At 33.4% G+C, this 18,788-nt stretch overlaps 1 pseudogene; it reads right to left on the reverse strand.

Moving 5' to 3' along the window:
* Positions 1 to 422: 422 nt before the first annotated feature.
* On the reverse strand, positions 423 to 6,507 carry LOC129874002 (phospholipase A1-IIgamma-like; annotated as a pseudogene).
* Between the last annotated feature and the right edge of the window lie 12,281 nt (positions 6,508 to 18,788).

Genomic DNA, 18,788 nt, shown 5'->3' on the forward strand with positions numbered 1-18,788 from the left:
AGTTACAGTATATACATGTATTTGGTATGAATCTGGGATACCAAATACATTCTAAAATACAGATACATAGGGAGAGGCGAGCGACAAAGGAAAAAGGTAAGCAAGAGAGTGAGATACATGCGAATCCACATGTATAGAGTATTTGGAATAAATTACACATAATGTTGACCCCATGTGTCCTAGATACATGTATCTGAACGCGCCAGATACATGTATCCGAAGTCCACATTATGATAAGATTTTTGTAATATTGCAAACTAGCATGAAACTAAGTAATTAGCTCCTAGGAATTTGCGTTGTTTACCCTTAAAATATAGTTCAAATTATTTTTAATCCAATAAAATTTAAATACCTAGAGGTATTACTTTACCCAACTTGTTCAAGCATTGCCAACACTAGCGTAATATTTCTCAAACGGCCGAATACATTTCATCTTTATTAATACAAAACTAATAACGGTTTAAAAAAACAGAGAGAGAGAGAGAGAGAAAAGAGTCCATCTATGCATAAACAGAATCATCATCATCCTCATGATCCATCAACTTCCAGGATCCATCATGTTGTTGGACCATTCCATTATTCTTCTCAACCCGCCAAGAAGTTGGTACACAATATTCATCCTTCAATGCATCTAAATGCTTAATAACAAGTGAAATATCACGTGGTACTTCAAGCTTAAATCCACCTTTAGCCCCTTGGTATCCAGCAACTGCATGCAGGTGAGCTTCCAAGCTATGCCAGCTTCTTACATCTCCAGGTACTTTTAAATAGTTCGATTTTTTGGTATCAATGTCTAGTTCTACTCCGATTTCTGAATAGTCTACCAAGGGATAATTTGGAATGATGTCGAGGGCATTTATCACGCGTAAAATTCGAAGAATTTCCAGATTAGAAAATCCATTCCTGAAATTCTCGTGGACTTGCAAATAAAAAAGCTGTCACTAGACACCCTTTGTTGAATCTATTCACAACTATGTCAATTGCGTTGAGTGTTCCAACTGCTGCCCCCATGCTATGACCTGTTACTGTTGTGCTGATTTTCTCACTTTTGTACTCTTCTATCAATCTATTTACTTCCTCAAGGACCTAATAACAAATTTATCAATCATTTTTATAAATATTTTATATAATTTTATTTTATTTTCAAGCCACTTAAAAGATAGTTATATATAATCATTTATAAGAAATGCCACCAATAATCGAATATCAAATTAACTGCTACACTGATTAAACATCTATTGATAATATAAAAATTATGTACTCTATTAGTATATATATGAGCCAAAATACTTTTAAAATATGCCTAAAATTTAAAATGTGAAGTAAAATGATACGTTTTGGTCAACTTCTTCATGTTTCATTTTATATGCTTTTTTAAGTGTGTTCTGAAAAAAAATAGAGCAATAATAACAATATATTCAATGTAATTTCATAACTTGAATTTGAAGAGGGTACAATTTACATAGATCTTACCATTATCTTTGTAGGATACAAGCTATTTTTGATAGACCCTCGGCTCAAAAGAAAAATATTCAACACAGGATTGTGAGAAAAATAAAATAACAAAATAGCAAGATACAAAACAAGTGCTACAAATGTTAGAAATACACATTGAAGAATAATAAACTGTCATAATTGAATATTACTACTTTAAAAGCATGAAAGTCTTTAGAAATATATATTGAATTGTTTGTCCTTCATTAAAAAACTCTATAATATATAGATAAAATTGTCATTTATTATTTTATTTAATTTATTAGATTAATGTAATTTAATTCTCCTTCCATATTTTAAGTGTAGCATCTTGTAGAATTTGTGTGACCTAATATTTGAAAATCCGGAATCAATGAATTCTTTTATTATTAAGTCTTTTCTTGTTTAAACTATCCAATAAGTCCTAATATTTTACATTCTAAATCAATTCAAATATTTCCTTAAATAACATTTAATCGCCTAATAGTAGGAAGTCAGAAATCAGTGGAATTTGTTATTATTGAGTCTTTCCTTAGTTTACCTAGATGAGAAGTTATAATATTTTACACTTCTAAAATCAATTAAAATGTTATCGAATTTAATTATTAAATATTTATTAGCTAATAATAGTAATGAAAAGAATTGTTAGTATTTTATTTTAACTAGGTAAGAAGTCCAAATATTTTACTCTTCTAAATCAATTAAAATTTTGTCCTATATAATTATTATAGGGTAAAAATCATTTACACCCCCAACTTTGAATTAAAATTCACTCCCCCCTCAACTTTGAAAAATAGTCACACACACACACCCCACCCCTCCTTATCCTATGCAAAGTCTATTTTATCTTTGCCATTTTTTATCCTCCATTTTGTCACATATTTTTTTTATTATATATAATATTTTATTTTTGAACCAATATATTTATAATTTTTTATTCAAGTTCATTAACATTATAAGTAGAATAATCCTTTAACAAGTTTGTTTCAAAATCTAATATTATTTTTATGATTGTTATTTTAATATTACATGCATTAAGCACGTACATATGTAAGTATTATGTGCATACACATTTAAGGTTCACTCATCTCTTAGGCATAATACATTGATGTGCTCTTTAACTTGCGTTCAATTAACATTTATAGCCTCAAATTTTTAGTTTGCACAAGTAGACACTTAAAAACTTGTATAAAGTGAACAACTAGACACATGAGTCCTACACATGGCATAATATGTGTTCTACATCGATCATTTCTATAGCGACCCCAAGTCATTTATGACTTGCTGGCACTGACTATCGATTGTCTGATCGTGCATTCGGATTTTATTTTCGTTTTTTGTGTTTTGGAGCTTTGAAAACTTAAATAGTTGACTTTTTTCAAAACATCAGGTAAACAACCTCAAAAATGGAATCTGATGGTTCCATCAACTCAGGAAGGGTCATTTTAGGTTAGTGGCATGGTCGGCTCGAGTTCCGAGGCTTTTAGTCCGAGTTTGTGTCATTAAGCATTTTAGTTTTTAAGCTCTGACCTAAGTTTGACCCTAATCAACATTCTTGATAAATGTGCTCTATGAGACTTCTGTCAGCGTAGATAGCTTAAAAATATCGATTTTGGTCTAGAACAACCCTTTGTGCCTTCCCCAAGGCTTATGATCTAATTCCAAGACCGCTTATGAAATTTGCGTCCTAGAGTTGTGTTGGAAATTAGAGCCTTAGAGCCTTATATTGCACCACAGAGCCTTAGGGTTGTGGTGATTTGTGGTGCATATCAGACAATTCAAATAAGATTATTACTGGGATGCAAGTAAGGGGTCCAACATAAATATTTAGCAATTATTTAAGCTCATTAGGACTTATAGTGATTGTGTGACATTTGTATATGTCGGGCTTATAAGGTCCAACTTAGGTTATTGTTCATGTGTTTATGTTGTCTTATTGCAAAAAGATAAGGTATTGTACTTCTGTTTACTCATGTTCTTTTCACTTAGACCTTATACTTTGGTTTTAGCTCCCAGTTGTTTTACATTTTTAGTACATTATTTTGTATTAAAGACTTTTGTCTGAGGACGTTGCATTCATGTCGATAGGTCTTAAGCAATGATCAAACCAACCTATTGAGTAGCACAGCTAAGTCTTTAGCAGATTTGTTGACTCCTTTTCTTTCCAGGTTGCCAGAGTCTCAGAGGTTTTCCGATTTTACTATTTATAGGTTCTTGGTAGGCCATGGCCTTGTCCTTCCAAGTATTATATTCATAAAAGCTTCCAGTCTACTTTGTTGGATTGTATAGCTACGGTGTCAGACAATTAGGTTGTTGTTGATAGTTCATGACCTATTTTTTTAATCATTTATTGCATTTACCTATTCTCAATTTTTACATAGAGATCATGGTGGCCTAGACAGACCAAATAGGACTTGCGTGCTACTTGTTTTTAAATAAACTATTGGGGATTGTTATGTTATTTTCTTTGTAGAGCTGTTGATAGGGGCTTTATCGATTGAGGTCTTTTTTAAATCCAAAATATGCATATTTGGTTTCTTGATTACGTGTGGATGTTAAGCACTATTAGAAAAAGAATGTGTTTTAAAAAAGTTAATATATATATATATATATATATATATATATATATATATATGAAATAGGACATTTTTGACCCATTAAGTAACAATAAGGGCATTTTTAGATTAAACTATTGACAACAAAGGCATTAATGGATAAAACTATTAACTGGGGGCATTTTTGTCTTTTCCACATAGTTTAAGGGCAATTATGATCCTTTTCTAAAAAAATAGCTTAATCTTCTGCAGAAGCAGAAATAACGTTGCTGTTAGACTAACTAATTAGGCTATATGGTTAAGAAATATTCTATTTGATCTAGAGAAAAATCACATTGGGGTAAAAAATAAGTCAACATTATCTATGTCCAAAAATCTAGTGCAACGTGATTGTAGAAAGCATATAAATGTGAAGTTTCAAGCTATCAGACAAGGAGAGAAGAACGACGAAGTTAAACTTATTCTTTGCAGCTAATGTCAGCATAATATATATAGTATGACCAAGTCTCTCCTTAAAGGAGAAATTTGATGTTCTAAGGGATAAATTGAGAGTATTCAAGAAAAATCTCAAGGAGGAGCTAGAGTTAGAAAATGAGATTTTTCTAGATAGTCTTTTGTTTAATAGTTTGTTTTAAAAAAATTATATTTAATTTGTAAAAGAATAGTAATCCTTTGCTTTATGAAATATGTCTTGTAAGAAGGTACAATAATGATTGGATATATATGGTTCTCTACTGATTTTTGAAAAACTTCTGTCAATATATGTTTATATGCTTATTGTAATATGTCTAAATGAATGATAAAAAGTTTCGGTGGAGCCTTATCTTTCTTTCTTTGAAGTTTCAATTACTAATACTCACTGGAGCATCCTCGGACCTTCTTTTCAAATGTTTGAACAATCTCGATTCTGCATTCCTCATCTTGACCACCACAGAGTTTACTCTCATATTGCCCCACATAACTTTGTTCCTAATCATGTCTTTTCTTATATGCGCACACATTCATCTGAGCACATCCTTATCTCTGTTACCTTCATCTTCTAACGTGGTCATTCTTGATTGACAAACACTCTGCCCTTTATAAAAATATTGGTCTAACTATCTCTCTGTAGAACTAATTACCTTTAAGCATTAGAGACACATACTTATAACACAATACCCTAGTGCAAGCCTTTATTTTATCCATCCCGCTTTAATATGGTGTGGGACGTCAATCTTTCGATCTCCTTGAATCATAACAATTTTTATATTTTGAGAACTGCTTAATTTAAAACATCTCATTTTTTCCTTCATGAAATGTTTCTACAATTATCCTTCCCGAATGAATGTAGGCCATATATTTAAATTTTCACTAGGGTTAGCATGGAGTCTGTTAGACAGACTTTATCGAATAACACCTTTTAAAAATATTATGATACATTTAAGATAATAAGTTTAAAAAATACTCTTGATATGTTAAAACATTGTGTCTTTCTTAAATGATATGTCTTTGTTTTTTATTAAAAAAATTATGTGACAAATCAAACAGGTTCATATAAATTAAAATGTTGAAAGTATTATATGTTTGTTAAACTTTTTGTTAACTAGGAAGAATTATGCAAGAAATTTTTTTACCTGGTCTCTGGCACTTGTCTTATTGAAGGGTGATCGAACATCATCTGAAGTATAAATGGAGTACCAGCCCCGATGAATTTCAGGGTCAGTGTTACCTCTGAAGATTTTGGGTGCTGGGACTTGAAAAAAGTCAAGATCATCTACCCAATCTAAAGTTCAAACAGTCCCTCTCCAGGAAATAAGAATCTCTCTTCTTCCTAATGCATCTTTTCCCTCATCCGTAGACACGGCAATAAAACCTATCCAATTTGATTCCTTGCTCCATGACTCCCTTGATAATGATTTTATGATAAAGGCTTCAGGAACCTGAATTCAACATATAAATTTAATTAAGTCATTAAAAACTATATGCTCTATTTAATTCTTTAATCCTGTAAATGATATTGTCATACACTTAAAACATAACCTGAATTTAGGATATTGCGTACAAATATTTCGTTACGCGATACTTGAAGGGATTTTCTTTCTCGAGCCCCACTTTTGCAAAGAGGTGATTCTTGGAGTATCGATTATTCCTTGCATTTTTTGAAGTCTTGATAGAATTGAAGTTGTCGTAACTTTCTTGAGCCATTTCTCCATAATGAATGATATATCAACGTAGATCGTGGTCTAAAGGATCCAGAAGGCCTTCCTAGCTGTTCTTCCCACTAAGAAGCATCCATCTTTTTCCTATGCTATCCATGTTGTCCGTGCTTTTCTTCATCTTTCTTTTGAACCAGTTCCTCATCTTCTAGAACTTTATTTTCAAACCTTATTGGCATTTCCTTCGACTGGGTTACTCACCATATGAATTTGTTGATATAAAGAAGTGCCTATTAATTTGTGCAAATATAACCGTCTGTTGGAATGCTGTTTAATTTCTTCCAACAAAGTAGGTCACAGTAAAATGTAAGAAATTAATTTAATTAAAGCAACCTGTTGAACACATATATACGTAAAATATTCTAGAAAAATACCAAATTCTGAACCATAATTTCATTTAGAACTTAAATGCTTTAGTTTTATTCTATCTTTTTGTAGTTGCTCCTTTATTACGCCAAATTGAAATTGTTAAAATATACTGGGAACATGACGCTCCTTCTACTCAAAGCTCAGCCACCAGTGTATCACTTAACTTCTAAAATAGGAATATACGAGAACTTGTCCATAATATAGAATGTCCTTGCTTTAAAGCAAAAATAATAAGAAAGCAACATATGGAATATAGATAGTGCTTTGCCTCTTAGACAAGTCAAGTACTGCGATTCATGAAAATTGGGTCGAAGGTTTTCCTATTAGATGTTCCAAATTGCAATAACTATCATTAGCTTTCTCCTTTTCTTACATACTATAACCAAGGATGTTATTCTGATAAGAAAATGAACGACGTTGAGATTACTTAATGCCAAAAATTAGTTAATGAGCTAATTTTCCAACGCTATGAAGGAAATTCAATTTTTAAATCCCCAACCGATATGGAATCTTCTATATTTGTGCCGGGCAAAGATGCATAATATTTCTATTGGTAATTAAATAGAGGTCTCTCTAATTTAGGGTCATCAGCAGGGACAGATCTAGATCGACGGAAAGGGATTTAGCATAGAAAAATTACATTATATATATATATATATATATATTGTAATTTTGAAGTTTTGATGATTTGACAAATTATGAGAACTTGTAAGGGACTTGATCCCATGTGAGAATTACGATGACAAGAAAAGGACAACTGACAAAAGTACACTGCAGACTCTATCAATACTGCAGATCATTGGTGGGCGTCATTTTGCAAAGTGCTGGCTTCTAATCAAAGGCATTGATCCAAAGATTATGTCAGTAAGGGAATCCTAGTATAAACTTCTTATTTCATTAACTATGTGCCAACATAGGAGCCCTTATAAGCTAGGCTAGTAGATCCACAAATGGACATTAAATGTTAAAAGAAATGAATGTTGAAGAGTTCTACCTTGGAAATTAGTCTCCCCTTCTAATGTAGGGGGTTACGTTGGATTTCATGTTATAGCTCACATGGTCTTAATGTCGGTTACAGTCATCTTCCCACAAATGAACGATTTAAATGTTATTTACTTGATTTCTTGTGCATAAACTTATCTATGTACTTCACTTCATAATTGCCTTAATGTTTTCCATTATATTGCATGCCTACATACTTAGTACATTCAAAGTACTAACACATACTCATTTGCCTACATGATATCACTATGTAGGGACTGACATTCCTCCTCGTTCTCCTCCACATGGCTAGTTGGGATCGTTTGAAGGCTGCTATTTGGTGAGTTCCCATATTTCGGGAACAAAATTCTTTTTCTTTCTAGCTTATGTTTTGTTGAGACCTTTAGACATCTATCATGGTGCTTCATTTCTATTTTGATTGAGGGAGAGATAGGAGCATGTCTTAGCCCCCGCCAAGTATGAGACTAGATGTATTGTTGGTCAAATATAAGACAAATCTTGACTAGTGATGTTATCTGTGATGTTTTCCCATAGTCCCACTTTTCCCTTTTATTTCTGCTTGTCATTTAATTGTCATTATCTATGAAAGGCTAAATGAATTCTAAGAGACTTGAGTGAGGTATCTTTGGATTCCTCATTTGTTGTGTTACGTCTAGGCCCTAGGCTTGGATCGTGAAAAACTTGGTATCAGAGCTGAGGTTTTGAATGGTCCTCGGAGTCCAACATATAGTATTGAATAGGGTATTTTTCATGAATGTGAAGCACGCCACAATTATGAATAGGAGGCTACGAGGCGTTTAGGAAATCTTCCCTTCTTTCATGATTCATGTTGTGCCGTAGAGTTGTTCTGAGACTAACTCTAACTAACGAATCATTTCATGTTCTCTAGAGAATGCCTTAAGGAAGGGTACCTCCTCCTAGATTAAGGATTGTTGATGAGGACTAAGCTCCTACGGTTCTCGAGGCTCCCTATGAGGAAGGAATTGCACATGGAGAGTTTCAAAATATCATCAACTTGTTGGCCCAAGCCGTAGACAACTAATCTAATCACGATATTTCTCCTCCTCCGCGTAAAGTACCTACCCTGACTTATAGGATTAAGAACTTCAAGAAGATGAATCCACTCAAATTTGATGGTTCTAAGGTAGATGAGGACCTAATAGAGTTCATTGAGGAAATTTATCGGATTGTGGATATAATGGGAGTACCTCCAAATAAAAAGGCTGAGCTAGTGGCATATCAACTCAAGGGCATAGTAATGGTTTGGTATGAGAAATGAGTTGTTGAGAGGGGCAAAGATATGGGACCCATAGAATGGGAAAAGTTCAAGGGTGTCTTCATAGATCGCTTCTTTCCTATGGAGCTAAGAGAGGCAAAGATTCAAGAGTTCATCAATCTTCACCAAGGGCGCATGAGTTTGGGGGAGTATGCTCTCAAATTTAAAAAATTGTCTATGTATGCTTCTTTCATGGTCTCTGACCCAAGGGCAAGAATGAGCAAATTCATCTCCAATATTTCTAGTTTGGTGTTCAAAGAATGAAATACGACCATGTTTATCAAAAAGATTGACATCTTCCGACTTATGACATATGCGAAACAAATTGAGGATGAGAAATTGAAGGAAAGGTCAAGAGGGTTTAAGAAGGATAAAGTTGGCGATGGAGGGTTCACTCACCAAAGGTTCGGTTAGAGTAGTGGTGGAAAGGGCCAAGGTGAAAAAAGATTCATGGGGCAAGGTTCCATCAATAATCCTATCCAACGTTCAACAAGGACAAATGTGCCAATCCTATGATTCCAAGGGAGAATATGGGTGCTCAAGCTTTCCCCGCTTGCAAGAAGTGTGTGAAGACTCATAAAGGGGAATGCTTAGCCTTATCTAATCCATGCTTCAAGAGTAGTAAACCGAATCACCAAGATAGATATTGTAGAAGTGGTGGTGGTAGGCCTCAAGGACAAATTTCTTATGGTGGACAATCTTAAGGGAGTGGCCAACGCACCAACTGATTTTATACTTTATATGGGAGACAAGAAGTTGAGGAAATATCCGATGTCATCATGGTATGTTAAAGGTTTTTGATTTTGATGTGTATGCATTATTAGACTTGGGTGCTAATTTTTCATTTTTTACTTTATTCCTTGCTAATAGGTTTGATGTGTTACCTAAAATATTATTAGAATCCTATTTGGTGTCTACCCCCGTAAAGGTCTGTAAGGATTGTCCCGTGTCTATCTTGCACAAAATTGTTCCTTGTTATCTTGAGCTTGACATAGTAGATTTTAATGTTATTCTTGGGATGGATTGGTTGCATGCGTCTTATACTTCTATAGATTGTAGAACTCGTGGAGTCAAGTTTCATTTCGTAAACGAGCTTATTCTTGAATGGAAGGGTCGTAATTTGGTAGTTAAAGGTAGGTTCATTTCTCGACTTAAGGAATGGAAATTGATTTCTAAGGGTTGCATTTATCATATTGTGAGGGTTAGAGATGTCAACTCTAAAATACTTCTCTTGAGTCGGTCTCCGTGTAAATAATTTTTTTGATGTCTTTTCCAATGACCTCCCTAGTGTCCAACTCAAAAGGAAAGTTGATTTTGGTATTGATATTTTCCCCGATACCCAACCTTTCTCTATTCCTTCCTACTGAACAGCCCTAACAGAATTAAAGGAGTTTAAAGAGCAATTAAAGGACTTATTGGAAAAGGAATTCATAAGGCCAAGTATTTCTCCATGGGGTGCTTCCGTGTTGTTTGTGAGAAAGAAAGATGGGTCACTATAGATGTGCATAGACTACCGTCAATTTAACAAGGTGACCATTAAGGACAAATAGCTAGGATGGGTCACTTCAGATGTGCATAGACTACCATCAATTTAACAAGGTGACCATTAAGGACAAATATCTTATTCTTAGGATAGATGACCTATTTGACCAATTATAAGGGGCAAGCCATTTTTCAAAGGTTGATCTCCTGTCTGGCTATCATCAATTAAGGGTAAGGGAGTATGACATTCCCAAGACGACATTTTGAACCAGGTATAGCCACTTTGAGTTTTTGGTGATGTCATTTGGATTGACGAATGCACCAGCGGTGTTTATGGATCTAATGACTAGGGTGTTCAAACCCTACCTTGAAACATTTTTGGTGCTCTTCATTGATGATATCTTGATTTACTCTCGGGGTGAGGAAAAATATAAGAATCATTTGAGAATTTTGCTTCAAACCTTGAGGGATAGGCAATTGTTTGCCAAGTTTAGTAACTGTGAATTTTGGTTGAAAAAGGTGGCAATCCTTGTTCACATAGTTTCCAGTGAAAGAATCAAGGTTGATCCTTGATAATTCTCAATTATACCTCTCAAAATAAATATGGACAATCGTTAGCAATATATTTTATCCAACTAAGAGTCAGGATTGATACCATAGGGAATAGGTTTAAATAATTCTAATAGCTATCACTATTCAGTTGTAATTGCTACTTCCCATAAATAAAGATGCATAAAGTAACAGTGGGGATTTTGGTTTTGATTTAAGAACAAGTAACAATGTAACAACAAGTAAACGATACTTAGGTTGCAATAAATATGAAGACTAGACTAGGGTTATCATTCCCATGACTTTTAACCTAATACACAACTCGTATTCATGTTATCAATTCAATGTATTGCATGCAAAATCTAGTGAGTTAGGTAATATCTGATTCACCTCCCAGTCCTTCTTAGACATATTTCATTCATCTCATCATAGTCTCAGAATGTATGCATTACTAACCCTCGCCCTAGATCCTAGAGTACTATCTCCTTCTGATCTCAAATAACTTAGACGAAGTTTATCCCTTCTTTCGAAGCCATACTCTCCTAATTTTTGTTGTGATATTCTTTTCCTACTCACTACCTCCCTCCCTATCAAGCAATGAATATAGGCAAGTTTTCAATGTGTGCACTCTCTCAAAAAGAATTTTGAATGAAGAAATCACAATACATGCAAAAACTAATCACAAATATAAACCCTATGTGTGCCTATCTAGTTATGATGTCATGGTTTCCACAACCCTAGTTGTGGAATTATTGTTGCATAATTATGATGAATAACTCAATAAAATATGAATAAATCATGTATTAAAAAGCTTACAAATACCAACGAATCAAACTCACACTTTGAAGAATAAGACTTAGATTGAATCACCAAAACAACAACCAAAAGAACTAAGTTGTTGTGTTGTTCTTCAAAATCTGCCCCGACGTATAATTTCAAAGAATCAATGCTCAAAATAGAGTTTAAATGTGTAATGAAGGGTGTGTTTCAGTTTGGTAAGAAAGAGAAATTAATCCCTAGGTATGTAGGGCCTTATAGAATCTTAAAGCGAGTTGGCAAAGTTGCATATGGGTTGGAATTACCTTTAGAAATGACCATGGTTAATCCGGTATTCCATGTGTCTATGTTTAGAAAATGTGTGGGAGATCCTATTTCCATTGTGCCATTGGAGATAGTGAATGTTGAAGAGAATTTGACCTATGAAGAGGTTCCGATTGAAATTTTAGATTGGCAAGTCAAGAGATTTAGGAAAAAAGAAGTTGCATCCATTAAAGTCCTTTGGAGGAATCAACAAGTTGAAAGTTCTACATGAGAAGTGGTAACGGATATGATGAAATGTTACCCTCGTCTTTTTCACCCCTACTCAAGCCTAAGGTATTAAATCATCCTTGCTAAATTACTTGAAATTTTGTATTTTAATTTTTATTGTCATATGCATGCATAGTTATGAAGTGTGTTTTGGATGATGTTTTAAAATTGCACTATTGCCTCCATAATGGGTTGTTAGTTTACACTCTACTCTAATCAAGCTAAGTCTTGTCTCCTACATCCCCAAGGAGGAGATATTGTAAGGTCCCATGGGTTTTAAGGGTTGGAATGTGTCATAATAAGATAAAATAAAGGGAAAATAGCTTTGGAGGATTTTTTGGACTCTTATTCTGTGAGATGAAATTTTTTAAAAATTGGCCAAAACAGAAGACTCCACAACTAGGCCGCGTCGCAGAGCTGTTCCTTTATAGAGTAAATTTTTCCATTCTTAATTTACCTATTTTGAAAGAAAATGAACTGGAATGGAATACCTCCACATCGCAGACTTGTTCCTGGATAGTTCAAATTTGTGCAAAAATTTTTAGATTTAAGTAAGGGAAACTTGGACATTTTCTTGAATGTGTGTAGGTGTGTTTTGACGATTTATGGGGCTATTTTCCACCCTTCTCACTACCTAAAACCCTACAATTCATACCTCCTCATTCCCAAATCATCTCATACAAGATTACATCTCAAGCTAAGGATTCAAGCTTTCCATTGAAGGCCTAACATCAAGATTTCTTCAAGTCCATCAAGACTTCTCCAATTCTTCTTCAAGTACTTTTTTCTAAGGTATGTGGGTTTCTTCATCTATGGGTCCTTCCACCCATGGATCCCAAAATCCTTTCTAACTAATTCTTTTGATTTCAAGTATTGATTCTTTATGGGTATTTCTAATTTCTTCTTATTAGCATAAAGCATGATTGAAATTATGGTTATTGACTCAAATTGCATGAAATTGATTACTACGTATGAATGTCCTAATTTTCTACCTTGGGTTTATGAATTTTCAAATGGGTCTTGTTCAATCCTTCTCAAACTGCTAGATTATAGTTTAAATTATTGATATGGTGTTCAAGTAAGCTTATATTACTACTCAATTGTATGAATTGTTAAATGTCAAGAAATTTTCTATCTCAAGCTATTATGGGTCTTTGAAACGAATGGTGGATTATTTGAAGTACATTTTGAATTGACTTAATTGATAATGTTTATGCGTGGTTCTTTTGAAAAACATGTTTAAAAGATGAATTGAATAGAACCCACCAAGTTTTACTACGTTTCAATGAAGTTTGACTAGAAGGCTTTTGACTCCAAATGAATGTTTATGAAATCTATGTAGTTGGTCAAAAGGGAGTCTTATAAAATAATTGAATGATGAAGGGGAATCTTATCCAAAGCAAGGTTTCAATATGAAAGGACAATTCTCACAATTGAATCAAATGAAATGTTTTAATGAGCTATTCCATCGAATGATGATTTGATGTTAAGTTATACAATGATTATGTTATTTGATATCTAAATGTATTTCGTGGGATTGACATATCACCGAATGTAGCATGTAGATGGGGACTCGACCTAAGAGGTCCTTAAGTAAAGTCTCATGTTGCATTATCTATGCGCCAACATAGGGGCCCTGGTCGGCTATTTAGGCTAGTGGATTCACAATTAGCCCTTAAAGTTAAAGTTAAAGAAATGTTTAAAGTTGACGAGTTCTACCTGGCAAGTAGTCTCCCTGTGCCAACATAGATGGTTATGTTGGATTCCGTGTAATAGTTCACACGGTCTTAAATGTCGGTTAAGGTCACTTTCTCACAAAATGAATGTTTTAAGGTTTCATATGATGATTCTCATGCATGCATTTACTTATGCATATTGCTTATAAATGTCTTGGCATTCTTTATTATATAGCATGCTCACATACTTAGTACATTCAAAGTACTAATGCATACTTTTGCCTACATGATATCACCATGTAGTAATCGGCGTTGTTCAACACTCTTCTCCCCGTAGCTACATTGTTCGTTGAAAGCTACCACTATTGGTGAGTTCCCATGGTTCGGAAACAATACGCTTTTTCCCTTCTACCTTATGTTATATTTAGACACTTGAGTTACATTTTTTCTTATTGACTTAATCTTGAGGGTGGGATTGAGACATGTCTTAGCCCCCGCTAAATATTTAATGTAGAAGGTATTGTTGGACGTAGTAAATGATGGTATGTTGATTTTGACTCTTATTGAATTTGGAACCCCATAGTCCCTATAACCTTTTATGTTTTTACTTGATTTGTTTATCATTGCCGATGAGATGGTCCATGAATGCTAAGAGGCTTGGATGAGGTACCTCTGGTTGCTTTATTCGCTGCATCACGTTTAGGCCCGAGGCTTGGATCGTGACAGACTGCTATTTAATTAAATTTATATTTTATTTTTTTATTTATTGCAGGCTTAAGCTTACATTTAGCATAATATTCAAAACTTTATTATTTTTTTATTTATTTCATGGGTTAATCATTTAGAATATTGATTTTTCATAACTTTTAATTTTAAGTATTTATTTAGTATATTATTATTATTTATTATTATTATTATCATTTGTTGTTATTGTTGTTGTTGTTGATATTATTATTATTTGTTAGACCCCAGTATTCCTTTGCCCAATTTTCATCACACCATACACATGGTAACATACCCACACTACATTTCAGCACTAACTACCCACCAACCCATTCCTAATTGCCCTCATTAATTTACTAATCTATAAGACAATCTCATGATCAGCCCACCACTTCACCCCCATATTTCTTATTTTTAATTCCCCCAAAAAAACCACAAGATAATACAATAGACTACCAAACAAATTAACCCCAAAAAATATAATTCTCTTCTCTTTTTCTCCCTCACAAACACACCACCACCACCACCTGAAGAGGACCCATTTCTCCATCAAAGAACAACCCCATAAGCTACCATATCTACATTATAATCCCTCACAAAGTCTCCAAGAAAGCTTGTCCTTTTCTCTAGAACAAAGCAACCCTCCCTTAAGGTAAGTAAACAAAAATCGGTTTTGAAACTGTGTAGCTATTAGTAATTTAGGCATACCTCGCTGTATAAAGCTTTATTTTTAGTAAATAGATATGTTTTGAAAATATAAAACACGTACCTACAACTCATATGTTTATGTTGGAGCCTACATCTGCTGTTATTGAGTAAAAAAATAGGATGCAACATACGACAAGTTTTGTCCAGATTCTTGAAAACTCCCACATGTAAAATTATTAGTGTTTTGATTATATCTTTTGGTACAAAATGTATTTTGAGGTAATTTTTGTTTTTTTGCAAACCTAAGATATATATATCTACAACTTTTATGTAGGTCATAAAGTCCAGTTTTTCTATTTGGATTTTCAAAATTTAGGTACAACATGCGATAATTGGTTGGCCAGATTTACTGTTTTGATAGCCGTAAATTGTAATATGAAATTTTAATTTAAGTTTACATTATATTTTATATTTTGTAAGTTGAAGTGATCAATTAAAAGTTGGTTTGTCATTTTAATCTACTTTTTCTTTCAATTATTGTTTCTACTTTTGCTATCTATCTATCTATATATATATAGAGAGAGAGATAGATAAATAGATAGATTTATTAACTATTTATCGACCTTGTTGGAGAACTTGAAATTTTAGCAAAACTTACGATTAATAGTGTTAATATTTGGTTCTCTTGTTTGACCTTGTTTGACGATTCTGTAAATGGGTGTTCATAACTTTGTTATTGTGATAATTTTGTTTTTTCCAAAAATTAGTTGTTATTGTCCCCAGAGCAACCACGACACGTGGTGAAGTAGTCATATTCGATTGGAATTTTTTTCATGGTGACTTTTTTAATTTTTATTTTTATATGGACATCAAGTTCCTGTTGTTATTATTTTTTGTATATAAATATCTCGTTGTTATTTTTTTTTAGGTGTCACGACCCAAACTGAGCCGTGAGTGGCACCCACACTTAACCTTCTGGGTGGGAGAACCAACGATACAAACCCCAACTAGTAACAATAACGCGGAAACTTAAATAAATATATTTTTCCCCAAAATCTGAAAGTCATCACATTAAGGACATCTAATTTCTAAAACTAAGTCTGGAAGTATCAAACACTAAAATAAACAAATAACAAAATGTGTCCGAAAACTAAAGACACCATGTCATAACCGGGAGAATTCATCACGAGCTAGAAGGATAGCTCACCCTGAAATCCGATGATCTTGAGACTGACTAGAGCTGAGGTCGAGTCGAAGTCTGTGGAACACTCGCTGCACTCCACAAAATAAAACAAGAAAGATACAAGTAGGGGTCAGTACAGGACAACATGTACTGAGTAGGTATCATCGGTCGACTCAAAATAGAAATCAATATACATAAAATAATAGTGGGAAATCAACAACAACACTTAACAGGTGGCAACCAACAAACAGTTACATAACCGGTCAACAATATCAAGATCACACATGAGGACTCAAGCCTCCACACCACACTCTTCGAAATATGAGTTTTTGGAGATTGGGTAGCATTAAGTAATTTTAATTTATTTCCCTTTAATATTACCGTGCCGGAACGTGACACCCGATCCAAATATACTGTGTCGAAACGTGACACCCGATCCAAATATACCGTGTCGGAACGTGACACCCGATCCAAATATGCCGTGTCGGAACGTGACACCCGATCCAAATGTAATTAATTTATCATTCCTTATGATTATATTCCACTTCATTAACAATATTTCATCAAGCCTTCTTTATTCAAGGCACCATTTTTGATAAGGCAAGTTCAAGATTATAGATTTTATGGCCTCGGGATTTTAGACCAATCACAATAACATATCAACCATCCAGACCACAACAATTAAATGCGTAGTAAACTTCACACATATTACTCGATGAATATCAATCACTATTAAGAGTCTATCTATGATGTAGAATAAAACCATAACCTACCTCCACCGAAGAACCAAAGTCAAGCAAGCTAATTCACCGGTGATTTCCCTTTCTTCGATGCCTCAAAACGTTTCCAATCTATCAAGTATACCATACTTATAAGTAAACAAGTTTGTAGACCTCCATACTATATATATGTTTAACCTAGACCCAACAACTCACCAAATTCTATTATCAATTTCCTAAAACTCAAGCCTAGGGTTAGATCTTAATTCCTCCAAATAATATAACTTTGATGGATTTCATATAAACACTACATCTAATATTTAATTACATATCTCAATATGTCAAAACTTGAATTACAATATTATGACCATAAGAACAATTTTGAATCAACAACAACATTACGTAAATTAACATCTAAACCGAATGAAAATAATATAATAATAACATTCTAATAATGCCTAGGTACACTGGAACACAAATAATGCGCTGACTATATATATGTTTACATAACTTAGAAATTAGCATGCAGAATGCTATATGTAACAATCCCATACACTTCTTACTCTTATGGTAGTCATTACCTATCAACATATGCATACAGAGAAATTTAATTTGGTGGAAAAAACAAATTTCTTACCTGAAGTCGTTTTCACTATCCGCCGCCGCACAATTGCAGTTGCCTCTTTTTTTTTTTTTTTTTTTCTTTCCTTTATGTATTAATATTCATAAACCCTATCCTTTTATTTTAATAATTGGTATAAAGTATTAATTAAATTATCAACTTAACCCACTAACTAAATTAGTTATTTAAACTTACCCCTCAACTAATTAACCGTAGTTACCGAATAGTCCAAAATATCCAATTAAAAATTTACGGAGTGAGTCTTTTATGAAATAAAAATTCTTAATACTCAAAATGACCTGATGGGTCGTTACATTAGGTTACTGTTTGGTCTCTAATTGTTTTTACTGTTTGTTGTTATTTGCCCAACTATCACTATGATGTCCTTTTGTCTAGATTAGTAGATTATTGTTGTTCATATTTATCTATTACTAATATTTTTACTAGGTGTCTTTATAGGTACCCAACCCAGAGTTACTTACTGAGGAAGCTATTCGAACGAAGTTCGAATAATTTTATTCTTTATTGTGTATAATATTGACGTTAGAAAATATTATTAGTCAATTAGCTACATTATTATTTTTCAACACCTATATACTACCAATTTTTCAATACCTATACATTATTATTTTCAAACAACTAGCCTACCAATATTTCAATACCTACACATTATTATTTCAAACAACTAGCCTACCAACTTTTCAATACCTACACATTATTATTTTCAAACAACTGACCTCCCAATTTTTCAATAGCTACACATTATTACTTTAAACAACAATACTATCAATTTTTCAACACCTATACATTATTATTTTCCAAACTAGCCTACACCTCAATTCCTACATATCCAATTCCTGCTATCCCATTCCTAAAAATACACAACAATATCAATTTTCTTCTGCAACAAAATACAATTTCAATTACTATTTCCATTTCGATTCACCGTCTTTAATTCCTACAGCTTCAACAACATATCTATCTACACCTACATGCATACACCCCTCC

Source organism: Solanum dulcamara, chromosome 11 (assembly GCF_947179165.1).
Source record: "Solanum dulcamara chromosome 11, daSolDulc1.2, whole genome shotgun sequence".
Taxonomy (NCBI): Eukaryota; Viridiplantae; Streptophyta; class Magnoliopsida; order Solanales; family Solanaceae; genus Solanum; species Solanum dulcamara.